This window comes from Rhamphochromis longiceps, linkage group LG22 (assembly GCF_057381845.1).
Source record: "Rhamphochromis longiceps isolate RC_006_pf linkage group LG22, R_longiceps_female_GT1.1, whole genome shotgun sequence".
Lineage (NCBI taxonomy): Eukaryota > Metazoa > Chordata > Actinopteri > Cichliformes > Cichlidae > Rhamphochromis > Rhamphochromis longiceps.
Window position 1 is genome coordinate 14264949 of NC_140577.1, and position 12493 is coordinate 14277441.

Consider the following 12493-nt stretch of genomic DNA (forward strand, 5'->3'; position numbering starts at 1 on the left):
TGGTGTCTCAACTAAAGCCTGCCTCTTCTTCTTCTTCTTCTTCTTCTGACAAAAAACACAGCAATTAAACTCTCACCCTCACCCTCAGATGAAGTTTGATGGATTTTTTTAAAACTATATTTTTCTATCCATTCATTGCTCTTTTTTTGCTCCCTCAGAAGCCCTCAGGCATGTGTGTCAAGAGCTCCCATGGTGTGCGTGTCTCCTGGGTTTCAGCAGCATGCACACACTCAGAGGACACAGTGCACACACACACACACACACACACACACACACACACACACACACACACACACACACACACACACACACACACACACACACTCATTGTCTCAGTCGGGGGTACAGCTCAGATCTCGGGGAGAGAGGCGCACAGCGGGAGTACAAGGGGAAAAGATTATACCTCTGGGGCTGACACACACACACACACACACACACACACACACACACAGTTGTTCATATACATACAGAAACACACACACACACGCAGACCTAAATCACACAAATGCACACAACCAAACAAATGCTGAACTTTGAACAGTGAGGTGAGACTCATGCAGGAAAACAGAGGACTTCACAGTAACACTGTTAACATAAAACTTTTTAATGCTGTTTGATTCCACTTTTCTACTGTGTGACCAACTTGTCTATTAACTTTATTGCAAGCATTAATAAATAAATAAAAAAAATAGAAGAAATCAGTTTTTTTCTCAGAAATGGGATGGCACCCTGTTCTAGCCCAGAACCATTGCCTCAGACTTGGAGGTGCTAATTCGCCTCTCAATTGCTTTACTTAGCTGCAAATCACAGCAAATCAGTGCAAGCAGGATGTCATGGCTTAATGAAACCAGCCAGAGGAACAAACAAATAAAACAAAAAGAAAAACTGGGCCAACACAGAGAGACAGCCAAGCATTCACACTCACACCTATGGACAATTTAGAATCACTAGTTAACCTAACCCCACAAACTGCATGTCTTTGGACTGTGGGAGGAAGCAGAGTACCCAGAGGGGACCCACACAGACAAGGCAATAACATGCAAATCTCTGGGCAGATGATGGATTCCAACAGGTAAGTGACTGTGCAAACCATCATCCCACCATCTTTTCCCCTTGTCACCACCATGCTGCCCTCTATTTGGAAATTTTAATTTGCAAAACCATTAGAATTAATGACAAGGACCACACACTGTTGTTGGTCCCTAAACTTGGTATAGAACCATTGTGTTTTTACAAATTCCCAAGCTTTCCATGATAAAATGTAGCTCAGGAATGGAGGATAACTTATGCCCAGACTTGAATGGCACATTTGGAGATTTGTTAGACTAACATTTCTAAAAGACCCAACTTGTCTTTGACTTAGTGTCACGGTCTGGAGGGCAGACCGTGGGGATGTGGGGAAAGGAGGACCCAAAACGCAGACTCTGCGATGCAAACAGTGCTCTTTATTTACAGTGGAAAGCTGTAAACACAATAACTCCCCGTTGCTCCCTTGAACCCCGTGTGCGTGCTTCCCTCCGACGTCTGTGCTCGTGCTCGTGCTCCCCGCTGTTGTGTTTCCGCACACCCCGTGCGTGCTGCCTTTCTAGACCACTCTTCCTCCTGCAGGGAAACCATAGAGGCAGCCGTCAACACTAACCCTCGGCGGGCATATACGAACAACACAGACATATGCTGACACACTAACTTGGTACGATAACTCAATGATCCCGCGTCGGTGGGAGCTCCAAGACTCTCCTAAGTAGCTCCCCCGACGAGCCCTGATCAGCGGCAGGTGTGTGGCTTCGGGTGTGGCCAGTCCCTCCGCAGGGCCACACCCCTCAGGCCTGCAGGTGGCCGAGCTCCATCCTCCAGGCACACCCGCAGACATACACACCCATACCTCGCCTAAACATATGAGTGGGACACAGACTAACACAGCACAGAGAAACACACATATGTACACGCACAGAGAAGGAGAAACGACACCAAAAATACATAATAATAATACACAGGTCTATGACTGCCCAGGGATCCTGGGTCGCCCAGTCCCAGGACCCTGACACTTAGTATTTATGACTTTAGACTTAAAGGAAATAATCAAAAGGACTTCACTTTTTTCTTCTTTTTATAAATTGAATGCTTCTAAATATTTCTAAATATTAATAAGCTTGATGTTTTATTTATTTGCAAATACAATGTGCTTGTATTTGCAAGTATACAGCACCCCACTGGAGCACTGCTTCCCACAAACGATAATAACAAAACTACATTATTTTACTCCCCAGGAATGAGAACAACCATTAATAAACCTGTGCCTTTCCTGCTATTACATACTGTAAAAATTGCCCATCATATTAGTACTTTACTCACTGTAAGGAGTAATAAGAAATATCTCTGGGACTCTATGTCTCCATATGAAAAAGTTTAACACCTTGTTTTACATCAGGAAAAATGCTTAAAAAATCATCATCTCAGCTGACAATGCTCCTCCATTAGCTTCACACTGAGTGTTAATAACCACAAGACTCCTTGGTGTGTTTCCCATACATCTACATCTGCCAGGAGTTTATCTCCCCACCAGTTTTTAGTCATTGAGCATCATCTGGCTGGCAATATAGAATTGTTTGCTAATAAAATGAAATTACTGCATTTAGAAAATAATCTTGGTCTAACCGCCTGTGTCTGGATTCAGCGGTGTCTTTGCATGTAATATTTATTTAACTTTAATTGTTTTCTGGGAGCGGCAAGGTTCATCAACCTTATGGAAATTTTCCATGCATATAAATTCCCATTGTGCCCCGCGTATTCTCTTTCTATCCATCTCTCGTGTGTGCCTCTGACACAGAGAGATTTTATTCCTTTGTCTTGGTGAAATCTAATGACCACTCAAGCATGGTGGGCCAATCGAGAGCTGAGGTCAAAGGGTGAAAAAAGGCTCAGGGAGGGCGTGTTCGTGTGTGTATATGTATGTGTGGATATATAGCTTTATCTCGACACGCGACAGAGGACATCAGCATGATTGCTGACATACTGACAGCATCAATGGCACCGAACTCAGATCAGCTCTTGTACTGAAGGAGTTAAACTGTGACACAGCATGTTGACAGATGCTGTCACAACACATGTCCACACTTGCTGTTGCTACACTTCAGTGTTGGGTACAAACAGAGATGGGCAGTAACGCGTTACTTGTAACATGTTACTGTAATCCGATTATTTTTTTCAAGTAACGAGTAAAGTAAGGGATTACTATTGCAAAAACGTAATTAGATTACTGTTACTTTCCCGTAGGAACGCTGCGTTACTGCATTACTAAAACCGTGATTTTAGTAACGGCAAAGAAGCTGTGTGCAGATCAACAGTGGATAATATATCGAGTGCGGGAGAGAGTATGAGCGTGCAGCGTTTAAAGCGTGGAAGTACTGACCTTACTTTGAGTTTGATTCCATAAAAAGTGACAAAAACATCAGTGTCCGCTGTGCGCTTTATACGGCAAAAAAAAACCCCTAAACTTCCAAGCAAGCACCGAGTGTGCTACGACGTAATGGGAAACACAGAGAAACTCGCGGATTCTTCAACTGACCGCTGCGGCACACCTGCACCAGGGCAAACCTCCGCCTACGCCAATCCTGCTTTACAGGTGAAAACAGAGCAACAGGACTGCTAGTCTTTGATGTTATTTATTTTCTGCTGTCTTTTACTTGCATCTATTTGAAAGAGTGAGAGTAAACACAAATTTTTTATTTTATTTTATGTGCTGGAATGTGTAGAAAATAGGTTTCAATGTTACACAAATTTCTTCCAGTCAGAGAATGTTGCATATAATTAAATTTGTACTTGATACATAAAGTTAAAAGATTAAAACTAATAAAACAAGTTTTAAAAAAGGAGACTTTTCCATTTGATTACATTTTGTAAGATGGATTATGCAGAAAAAGTAGAATTGGGCTGAAAGATCTATCGCTTTATCACCTATTCAGGTTGTAAATCGTGTTTTTAAAAAGTAACTGAGTAATTAGTTACTTTTGAAAATAAGTAATCAGTAAAGTAATGGGATTACTTTTTGGGGAAGTAATCAGTAATTAGTTACTGATTACTTTTTTCAAGTAACTTGACCAACACTGGGTACAAAATGTTCCAAGAGTAACGCACTACTGTAATCACATTACATTTTGCGGCAATGAAAATAAATTCAATAATTACCCTTGTTACAATTAATTGCATTACAAAGGTTTTTCTATCACCACCTTTATTGTTTTTTTATTAGATTTGAACATTTATTGGAGTGGCTGTCATGAATTTTCGAGCCGAGTATATCATTCCTAATGTACGCCACAATGCGTCAAACTTCTTTGGTACAACTTATTAGTTTTTCCAATGTTAGGTTTTAATGTGTTAAGATTACGCGAACATAATTTTGTGGTAACATGTTTTCATGTCATATTTAACAACATATTTTAGGTGTTTTTCTTCTTCATTGTCTGTTTGGAGTAAAATGTGCAATTTTCATGATGCATGATGTGACAGACGCAAAGTAACAACATGATTCATTATTGAAGAAGATGGTTTGTGTTTTTTTTTTTCAAAGAAAATGCCTTTCTTTATTGAGTTTTTGACATTGTCCATTAAATGTTTCTCGTATTTAACTTTATATATAACCATTTCTTAGTTTTAGACTAGTGGGCTAGTCAAATTTTTTCCCCTGTTTAGTTGGCTAAGAAATCAGTCGCCAGGAGCATTGCAAGTTTTTACTTCCTCTTTGCATGTGCTGCAGTCAACTGATTTCAGTTCGTGTGGTGGTAAAAGAAGAATGGTGGAGCGGTCAACATCTACTGGAGAGTGGGGTTATAGACGCTACTTTTATTTTTATTGCACAAAATGACAGCATCCTAACATAGAGCTAAACCAAAGAAGGTGAGAATGAGCCCAGACCAACAACCAGAACCTGAACTTCAGCAGGTAACAAAGACAGCAATAAGCATCCAGGGTTGCAGCACTGCAGACTCCATTGCCACCATCACATGTTTCTATAGTAGAAACTGTTTTCAAATTTTGCATCATTTTGTTTGTAAAAACTAAAAGAATGACCGTATGTTTGCCCTCATTAGGACCGGGATTTGTGCTGGTGTGTCGAACTGTAACATATTTATATTGTTAGCTGGTAATTATGGGACAATATGTTTTGGCCATCGAGTAACAAAAGTAACGTAATAAGTAGTGTGACAAAATACTTTCTTAATACGTTTTTAAGTAGCATACAGCGTTACTTTCATGAAAAATAACGAAAGATATGTAACTTGTTACTTTTTTTTGAGTTGCGAGACCAACACCACTCAAGAGACAAAGATGCAAATATAGAGTTGTCAAACCAGGCAAAGATTGATAATTTCTATATAACGTATCCGTTAAATCACCTAACAACTCTTCACTGCATTCACTCCATTTAAAGTGTACAAGTTTTACTGAGCTATTGCTTCCATCGTCTTCTACATGCATGTGTGCCATCATCCCAGAAAGCTACAGCCTGCGGCCTTTATTAAACTGTCTCACAAAGCTCAAAGAAAGTTTCACCTAATACTGAAACTAGCAATTACGTAAAAAAAAAAAAAAAAAAAAGTAAAACCTGTAATCCTTTCATGTAAATGTGGGACCAGTGAATGGAGAGCAAATGAAAGAAAATCTTTATTTTGTATTTTGTGCCAATTTCATTACTTTAGGCTTTTTTAAAAAAATAGTCCACAGAGAGGTTTTATTTATTTTTCTACACCTTCATGACATTAAAGAAAAAACAGCTAGCCATCCAAATCTGAGTTCAGAGTTTTCTTCTTCATGGTCCGAACAAACAAGTGTTTTTTCCCCTACTTTTTTGTCTTACTTTGTATTCTTGCACTAGACTGTTTACATAGAGACATTTATTTGATTAAAGCTCTGATTTCTTTGTTCATAACTTTGATATAAGGATAAATTGAGACACAATCTCAAAAGACATATGTTGTTATTGACAAAATGAGATTCTTTAAATACAATTGTCCCTCACTTTTATGTGACAACAAAGAAAAGGAGAGGAGGTGACGTCCTAGCGTGGCACGACACTCCCACCCTCCTCTGGTCCCCATATGGACCCTCTCCTGAGAGAAAAAGCTATCAGGGAGGCGTGTATGTGTGTTTTTTATGACGTGAGTGTGTGTGTGTGAGCACAACAGAGGCCAGTGCACCAGTCTGGAAATAGGGGACACATTAATCTTATTTGTCATAACCTGTCCCTTGAGACGCTGGGACCCCCGTGTCCCAATACCCACCCAGCTACACGCACGCACACACAAACGCTGACCCCCTCCTGTGTGCTATCGGTATCTGCGACAGACAGAGAGAGTGAGGCTAATTACATGTGAGAGTTAAGACGGTGGAAACGAGACAAAGACCGCGCTGGTGTGTGTGCGTGTGCGTACGTGGCCTTTGTTTGGGTTCTGATATATTTCACTTGTCCTTGCTGTTGTTATGTCTGAGTAACACAAATTACTGTTACCTGTCATTAGTCCGTGCTGCTGTCTGAACTTTGCATGTCCGTGTTATTATGTCTGTGTGTGTGGGCAGGACAAAGGGGATATTATGCAGCACTCTACTTTTCCTCCGCACCCCACTCTGTTTTACCATGGTGCTGAAATACACTCAGACTAAAGGAGAAAATATCATCAGAAGTGCAGATTAAAGCCAAAGCTAAATCAAATGCAACAGTGAGGCTGCAAGAAAAAAATAATAATTAAGTGGTAATCTTACATCTTTATCCCAATATCTGACTCCTTTTTTGTTTTAAAATCTTTAAATGTTTTCTTTTTTCGGTCTCCACAAACAGGTTATAGAAAATTATTACTATCGATACATATATTTTTTTTCCTCTTCTCAAACGATGCTAAATACGTGGTTGGATACTAAACACATGTTGAAAGATGATCTAATAAATTAGAAGTCCCCTAGCTCTCATCATTTCATCCTCATGATTAAGACAGTCCAGAACAACAGGGCAAAAATTAAACTTAATGGAGTAAAAACTGTATGAATATATGAAATAGCTATATGTCAACCAGCTTTGACCATTACAGCTAGTGGTTCCTTTTACGCTACAATCACACTTGGGGAAAACCGTGGTGACCGTGCACGACCAAAAGTGCTCTATCTGAGTGACATGATACTATGAGCTCTTTAAGAGAAGATAAAACCTGATTATTCAAGACTGTGTTTAAGGAGAATGATTTAACATTTTTTGGTCAGCATTTATAAATTACTTATACTTATTATTTACAAACGTTTGGCAATCATCAGTTGTAGTCAGTTTGAATTGGATTTTTTGCAATAAGGTTTCCTCCCACTAGATAAAATGTGTCATCTTGGTATTGAAAGTAGTCCCCAGAGGTTGAATGTGATCAAATGCAAGCTCAGTCTTGCATTTGATCACCAAATGTGAAAAAATTCAATGCAATCATTGGGCAATCGCTGTTTTTTTGTAGTCGCAAGGAGGTTGCCTTCCCATTTTTACATTGGTGTGAGACATTACATGCTGTTTCTGCTGTTTCTGTTTCAATTTATGTTCATTTACAACAGCAGTGGCAGTCATTTGGAAATGGGTACCATCAGGTTCTCACATAAAATCAATAACTGTCTTTGCAAAAACTAAAAACTAAACTTATTACATAAATATTACATAAATTATTAATATTTATTTATTGAAGTCTTTAAACATTTGCAGAAGAAAAATAGAAAATGCACCAAAACTGTTGGTTCAGTAATTGTTTCTTAAAAATCTAGTTTTGCAGGTTCTTATTTCACCATTCATGTTTCTTTTTCCTTTGTAGGCTCTTCAAAAATATAGAAATGATTCTATGATTCTCATGTAGCTTTGATCAATAAGTTAGAGTACTGTATACAAGCTGCCAGTCAGAGTTTGATTAGATGGACAAGCTACAGCAACATGAAACAAATGTGAAAAGCCTGAGGAAGTACTCACAGCTCTGTTTGAGTCAGCACAGCAAAAGTGACAGCTGCACAGACGGGTCAGGTCAATTCAAGCCAAGCAGAACCTCGTTTGTCCTCAGAGGGAAAAGTTAGGATGAAGAACACGTAATGCAATTTAATACAATAGAACAGTAAAGGAAAAGCAAAACACACGAGGGGCAAAAAAATAAATAAAGTGCAGGGTGTATCAAAAGGAATTATCTGATTTCAAAGTGCTTTAATTCTGCAGTCGTTTTCCGGTACCAATCAGAACCATGTACAGTTAGAAAAAGGGGATTCATGAGTTTCAACAACAGTGGCTGCAGGTACTCCAGACATGCTAGCAAAAGTGTTGGACAAGCATCGTCACATGATACTGTGGAGCAGGCAGGTTAGGACCCAAATGCAGGACTTGGATGCAAAACTAAATTAAAACCACTTTAATTCTGGACTCAACAAGGGAACACACCATCAGAGGCTTAAACACACACACGGGGTAATCAGGGAAATAGAGAGAACACAGGTGAACTAAATCTGACTAACAAGACAGGGGAAGCAAAACTGAACATATGCACACAAAACAGAGGACTAACAAAATAAAACAGGAAGTAACACACACTGAGACTCAGATTAACACAGCAACCAGGACTATAGGTGTATTAACAGGCAAGACAGGGAATGCAGACAGCCACAGGGACATGACTGGGGAGACTGGAGGTAAAATAAACACGGACCCAGTGAGGACAGAACACGAAGACGAGACTAAGACAAACTATAACTATAAATAACAAAGGTACTAAAGAAATAACATACTCAGGAACTAGAACCTAAATTATCTTATACTTTCCAAGAATTAAGTTCAGAACAAAACTCAAAATACTGGGTCAAAGACTCCAGACCACGACAGAGGGGGCACACTGAGCATTTGTGAACATTGTAAGTTTTGTATGTAAAACTTATTTTCAGTCATATACTTTCAAATTTACCACAAGTTTCTACGTCATTACTTAAAAAAATAGCCTTTTGATTCATGATGATTGTTCAGCTTATGAACAAATGTTTTGTGTGTTGGTTTTGGGATAGGAAACCAAACAGACTGTAATACTTGAAACACTAATTATTTATTTAATGACTTTCTCTGCACACAAAGAGATAAATAAAAATCAAATAAAAAGTCAAAGCCTTTGTAACTCAATAGTAAAATAAGAGTTTTTAACACTACAGTTTGGTCCAGAGAGCCACTAGCACACTAAAACACTGAGTAACTTTGGTACTTAGTGTGACAGACTGAGGTCATTAGTAATGCATGGTGCATCCATGCTTTATTTGCAGTGCCCTTAGATGCATGTGTCACAATTATAATTCTCCTCTGATGTCCCACTTCATGGATTTAAACTACATAAAATTTGAAATACAGAAGTCAGTGGATAAAATGTTTATATTACATAAACAAACAGCTACAGATTCTGATGAGCCTATTGGGAATATCCAAACTGACTTTTATTTCAGTGTGAGTTAGACTTTAAGGTTAATAACCTGGATATTCCTTTTGTCTTTCTCTCATTCTCTGCCTGTCACCTCACCCGATCGCTTATCGCCTGCCCACCCCACTTCTCTCTCTTCCTCCCCCTTCAGGCCAAACTGCAGCTATCAGATTACTCTCTGCTTGGCTCTTTTCAATTAGACTTGCTCAATTTCAGCCCTCTGTTTGTGTGTGTGTGTTTTCCTGTGTTCAGTGTGTATGTATCAGTGTGTGACACCTTAGGAAAAGACACCATGGTGAATTCTATTAAGAAACCGCTCATTTTCCAACGCTTGCCACGCAGCAAGTGTCCACCCACTTTCTCTTCTCTTCTTTGACTAACTCTGTTAGAGCGTGTGAGTGCATTAGTGTTGACAGCTGATTGCATTATAGGTGACATCATAGCCTAAACACAAATACACACACTCATATATTCACAGGGAGAGAACATTTTTTTAAAAGTTCACATAACCTTTTGTTTCGTATTGTTTTACTCCACAACAATTGCGCACATACATGAGAAAATTAGTGCATTTTGACGCAAATCTAATATAATAACCTTTAATGCCTGGATTTTTGGCTTTAACCACATCTTTTTAAACAGTATAAAGAGCTGAATTTTCTGTCCTCAGTGTCAGAAGACAAAATAAAACAAAGATAATATCACGCCAGCATAAAGTCAGTGGGTGTGAGAACAGGCAGGGTCAGTCCATTTGTGGTGGACCGCTCAACACAGAACCAAACAAAGTGAGAAAGCTTTTCAATCATATTCTCCGAAAGAGTGTTTAACATTCAGATGAATGAATGAGAGAACCCTGGTATCCAACTCTTAGAGTCAAACAGTTTTCACAAGACTTTCTCATCCATCCATTTTCAGGACGACAGGCATTTTTACATCCAGTCCTCTGAAAATCTCTGTACACTCCTACTGCTTCTATAGGTTTTAAGTGGGTAAGTGGCAGTAAAGTGTTGCTAATCAAACAGGCTTGATTAACTGAACAACAGTAAGTGAGCACTTCTATAAAATCAGTTTGGGCAGTTTGCTTCCCAGTCTTCCCCCGAGTGGATGTTCCACCAAACTCACCTCAAGGTCAGACCATGCAATGTTCAGAGAAACAGTAACTAACACAGTGGTGGAGGGGTGAGGATTTAGGCTGCCTCTGTAGTCACAGGACATGGGATCCTAGCAGTCATTGAGTGAGCCATTAACTTCCCTGTGTTTTCTAGAGTCAAAGGTGAGGCCATCTCACAGCTAAAGCTTAGTAGAAACTGAGTCATGCGACAGGACGATGATCCCAAGCACAACTGCAAATCTACAACAGGATGACTGAAAAAGAAGAGAATCAAGGTGTTGTAATGCCCCAGACCTCAATCTGATGGAAATGCTTTGTGGAACCTTAAGAGAGCTTTGTATAAATGAATACCTGCATACTTCATTGAACAGAGTCAATGTTGTAAGGAAGAGTGGATCAAAATTCCCCCATAATGATGTGAGAGACTGATAAAGTAATACAGAAAATGATGAATTCAAATTATTACCGCTAAAGGTGATTCTACAAGCTACTGAACCATGGAGTGTACTTACTTTTTCACAACTTCGTCCCGCTGCTAAGCTTGTGACAAGTCAAACTTGGTGTTTAGCATCTCTGCTTATCCTTTATATACAGTCAGCGGGCAGGTAACTATGTTTAATATGCTCACACAGAGTCTCTGGTGCCTCTAGTTATCTCGTTTTAAATGTGTCTGTGGTGCAGAGTAATATCAGTGTTGATAATGTTCTGGCTGCATGACACCAAAGCCAGTTTTTTTTCAGACAAGATAAGGTGTGTGTATGTGTGTCTCTGTGTGTGTAGTCTATAAGACAGCCTGGGGGTTAATTAGAGAATAGTAAACAGAGCACATGTGGCAGCTTAATATCCCCTCTGCCTTACAGCTCATTTCACACCCCAACCGCTCTGTTGCTCTCTTCCTGTTGTGTGTGTGTGTGTGTGTGTGTGTGTGTGTGTGTGTGTGTGTGTGTGTGTGTGTGTTTATCTGTATGGTTGGGGTCATGGGCGTTCCCTCGCCACCTATCCCAGAGGCACTCACCCCTCCCTCCACGCCTACCGCCACACACAGCTGGTGTGTGCTGGTGCAGGTGTGTGTGTGGTTTGGAGGTAATTTAAACCAGATGAGGTGGTGTCTTTCATTCTGTGGCCCTGTCACTTCATCAATATCGAAAAGATGGAGGGACGGAGGAATGAGCAGGATGGCTGGATGACAGAGAAGAAAGGGGGGGACAAATGGTCTCTTGGGAAGAAGACAAAAGGCTATCTCTATCTCTCAATCTAGATGAGATATTAAAATATGTATAACTTACTGATTAAAGCATAATCATAACTTATGCTATGAAAAGCTATAGAGGTTTAGAAGATATGGCTTATCATTTTAATGTACCAAAATAAAAAGAAAAAATGGCAACTTGCACATACTGAAAAAATTAAATTGTATATATAAATTAAAAAATGTAAAAGCAAATAGTTTTTTGTATAATGTGCATTGTTGTTATTTCTTATATTTTGTTCTTTTATGATTGGATAGATCATAATGATGTCAGCTCTCTTGCTTCCACCAAGCCATTTATTTTATTTGCCTAACACTGAGCAATGCTAAAAAAACTTTTCACAATTTTTATTTGTGGTAGAGTAACCAATGAGAAAATATCCTGCAGCATGAAAAGCATTTGGCTGGAAGATTACAAAAACCTGTTAATAAGTAATGTTTATGGGCTGTACAGGATCCTGCAAATGGCTAAGATACTCCTATATATATATATATATATATATATATATATATATATATATATATATATATATATATATATATATATATATATATACATATATATATATATATATCGCATCGATAAGGTAAAGTCAACTTAAGCTTGTCTCAAAAACACGTGAAAGGGGCAACAGCAAGTCCCGACCCATGTGCACCACGTTCATTAGTTTCTACTGA